At 30.0% G+C, this 3,543-nt stretch overlaps 1 protein-coding gene across 4 annotated transcripts in view; it reads left to right on the top strand.

Annotated features, from left to right (window-relative positions):
• Positions 1-648: 648 nt before the first annotated feature.
• The window catches only part of LOC106465432 (arginine/serine-rich coiled-coil protein 2-like), a 23,638-nt gene continuing 20,743 nt past the window's right edge, over positions 649-3,543 (top strand). Inside the window, exon 1 of one of the 4 annotated variants that reach the window (XM_013925662.1) lies at positions 649-841. The gene's annotated coding sequence lies outside the window, so the exon portion shown is untranslated. Of the gene's footprint in view, positions 852-3,543 lie in introns of all 4 variants that reach the window. The other 3 variants (XM_013925661.2, XM_022393331.1, XM_022393332.1) reach the window with 3 other exon arrangements.

Consider the following 3,543-nt stretch of genomic DNA (forward strand, 5'->3'; position numbering starts at 1 on the left):
TTGAATTTGTATATATTTTTAGAGCAAAGCTACAAACCCCCAGCGGCACAGCGGGGGTTTGTAGACTTACAACGCTAGAAACCGGGTTTCGATACTCGTGGTGGGCAGAGCACAGATAGCCCTTGTGTAGCTTTGTGCATAATTAAAAACAAACAAAAAAGTGAGAATGCAAATACATCGAAACTATTTTGTACTTTTTGTGAAATTGAGTTTTATTCATACTATATTTATATTTTACGTATATATTGTTCAAAAATTGTTTTAACTTGTAAATGTTTTTTTTTCCAATAAGCTGTTAAATTAAAGAAAATTATGATAATTTCACTCTTTTATCATTGGAGAGCTCATGATTTAAAGTTAGTTTATTTGTTTGCTCTAGATATTTTACATATAGCTCGACAAAGAGCTATCTGGTAATAGTTGTCTCTAATTTTGAATTTAAAGACAATACTGAATACTTTACTTAACTGTCATTATTATAATATATCCATGGCTCCAAAGTTCGGCCCACATTTGTCAACCACAAACTCTCGCATTCACAGTCAGAGACTTAGAGTACACTAATCATAAGATCACCTTCGACTCTTGGTAAATATACATCTAGTTTTTTTCACGTTTGCAAAACCCTATCTACTTTTAGTGTAGCTTAGATGGCGCTTTTAGCTGGAAGCCATATTCTCGAAATAATTCTATCTTGGAATTTTATATCGGATATTTGTTTGCTGGCGTTTGACTTTCACTTTAGTATTGTTACTGTTAATTGCATAATATTTTAATTTACAAGTGTTTTTCATGGAAATAGCCTACTTCAACTTATTTTGACTCGATTCTAAATTTGAAGGTTAGTGTAGGTAAAAACATTTGTAACTTATAAACATAAGCTAAGTGAACTTGTGTAATTCAGTGTAGCCTAATCAGGCTAATGTAGCATGTACTGTAGCCACAAGAAAGTGTTTGGGTCGGCAACCCTAGAATAGAATCGCCGCCATATTGTCTCAGTCATGATAAAACATTATGTGACATATAAACATCTTGTTAAACCATAAGAATTTTTTACTTATTTGAACTATTAAAAACATATTGAAAATAATACTACACATGAAGTTATAAATATAATTTAAATTTTCAGTGTTACTGAAGACAGTCAACTGTTCGACTAATTTAGATTTACCCAACTTTTATTATACCCAAAATTATAGTTTTAATTATAATTTACAATGTAAATTGGAGTTTTACCAATTTGATTACTTTCAGATTATTTTTTAACTTAACCTGTGCATAAGCTAAACATAGGTCTGTTTAGTTTTATGTTTTATTACTTCTGTTTCACAGTCTTAGCATTGCTTGAAATATAGTACTTGACAATTTCTCTGAGTGTGAGAATGTATGGAACGTCTTTTGTGTTAAATTTCAGTGTTGGTAAATTGCGTTTTAGAAAATTAAATATCTTTCAACTGACAGAGAATGTTTAAACTTAATTAAAACAATATAAATTTAACAATCGTATATATCAAAGTTATAACTTGAACATAAACTTTATCTCAAAATTTAAAAATTATAACAAAGTTTCTTCATGAACAACATTTTCAGTTTGCTTTCCATCTAGACAACAAATAAAGATTTTGAGGTGATCCCACCTTTGAACACCCTACATCTCATTGACCATGAGAAAAGCTTGTTTGTTTGAGAAACAATCCAGCAACTTTCATACTTTGACTTTGAAACCCTTTAGAATATTCAGTACTGTCTAAAGCATCAACCTGTCAAGATTGTTTGAGATTGACTCAATTGGCTAGGAGTAATTAACCAACAGTCTTTATAAAATAGAAATAGGGTTAAGTTCAGTTTTGACCCACTTAGGACATTCCCCATAGTTCATAGTGTTTACATACAAATTTTGTTTGAGATTAGTACAATAGGCTCAGATGAATTAGGGTAAAAGGAAACAAACATTTCGTTTTTATCTATCTAGATTAAATTTCTTATGCATTTTAAGATTAACAAACTTTTAAACTAAAAATTGGTGCTTCAGCTTAGGGAACAGGAATTAATTTAGTAAAATTACAGTTTAGCAGCCTATATTCCATATTGGATTTTGGGGCATAAAATTAGTTTTACTTTGAGTTTTTGGTTTAACAAAGAATTAACATTCAAAGCAAACACTTTAATTTTTTCAGTTGTTATTAAAATTCTTGAAAAAATATTCCTTATGATATGAAAGTCTTGACCAGAGCTAATTTCATAATCTGGGGCTAACTAGTACTAGTATGGCTGTTTCTGTGACAGTAGAAACTTAAGCTTCTGTTAATGTTTTATTATAGTATTAGTAACTAGTTAGCTTATATGGTGTTTTTATCTACTGTATGCATAATTTTATATAATATTTTGTAATGTTCCCCATATAAAACATCATTAGATTTTGAGTATATTATGATAAATAATTTGCTAAAAATCAGATCTGAGTATGTACATACAGATTCTGGTACAGTAAATTTTGGCCAGTTAAATGCTAGTTTTGTTGGCTTTCTAATCTATAGGATTAGAGTTGCATTATTTTTTAACTCATCATATTTAGCAAAAATCAAGGTGATATTTTGACCAAACATCCAATATGGAATAAAGGCCGCTAAACAGCAGTTTTACCAATTATTTGTATCCGAGTGGTCACCCTACAGTAGGGTGGAGACTTTCATATCCAGCATATTGTGCACCTTTTTTATTTTTATTTTTTGTCAATTTGGTATTACATTAAAATATCCCCAAAATATTTTAAAATATACATACTCGCAATTTAAGGAATAACAAGGAAAATGTATCTAGGACATCCAGTACTAAATTTTAAAATATGATTAAAATACTCAAAACCCAACCTTATCAATATTTATCAAGCCTTCTTTTATACTCCATTAGATTAAAGGCAGATAGTCCATTCCAGAGGCCAACTATGTTAGAAAAATATAGTTGTTTTAGATTATGATAAATCCTAACCTGCCAGAATTTATACTTATGTCTTTTAGTCATACTATTCTCACAATGATGTACAAAAGATGATGCATTAACATTGTTAATTCCATTTACAATCTTAAACACCTCAATCAGATCCCCTCTAACTTTTCTTTTTCCAAGAAAAAATTTCAGAGATGTTAAACCTTTCCTTGTATGACAACCTTTTCATTCCAGGTATCATCCTAGTAGCCCTTCTTTGAACCTTTTCAAGAATTCAGTGTCCTTTCTTTTAGGAAGCCAAGACTAAATGAACTATTCCAACTGTATTATTCTATACTTGTGGGAATGGCTTGGATGCGTTGTTTGACAAAAATTATATTTTGAAATTAAATAGTGCATGTGTAAGCATTCCACTTATGACATGGCAGTCTTAGTGGTAGAAGTTTATAGAAAAAGTTTTGTACTTTGAGTTAAATGTGCACAAAAATTATTTTCAAATGACTTGACAATAGGGAAAGTACTTGTATTTAATACTGATTATTTATTCCCAGGTTACAGTGTACAATAGTTAAGAGTAGTGTGTTAACCCGATACTCT

This window comes from Limulus polyphemus, unplaced genomic scaffold (genome assembly GCF_000517525.1).
Source record: "Limulus polyphemus unplaced genomic scaffold, Limulus_polyphemus-2.1.2 Scaffold1941, whole genome shotgun sequence".
In the NCBI taxonomy this organism is placed as follows: domain Eukaryota; kingdom Metazoa; phylum Arthropoda; class Merostomata; order Xiphosura; family Limulidae; genus Limulus; species Limulus polyphemus.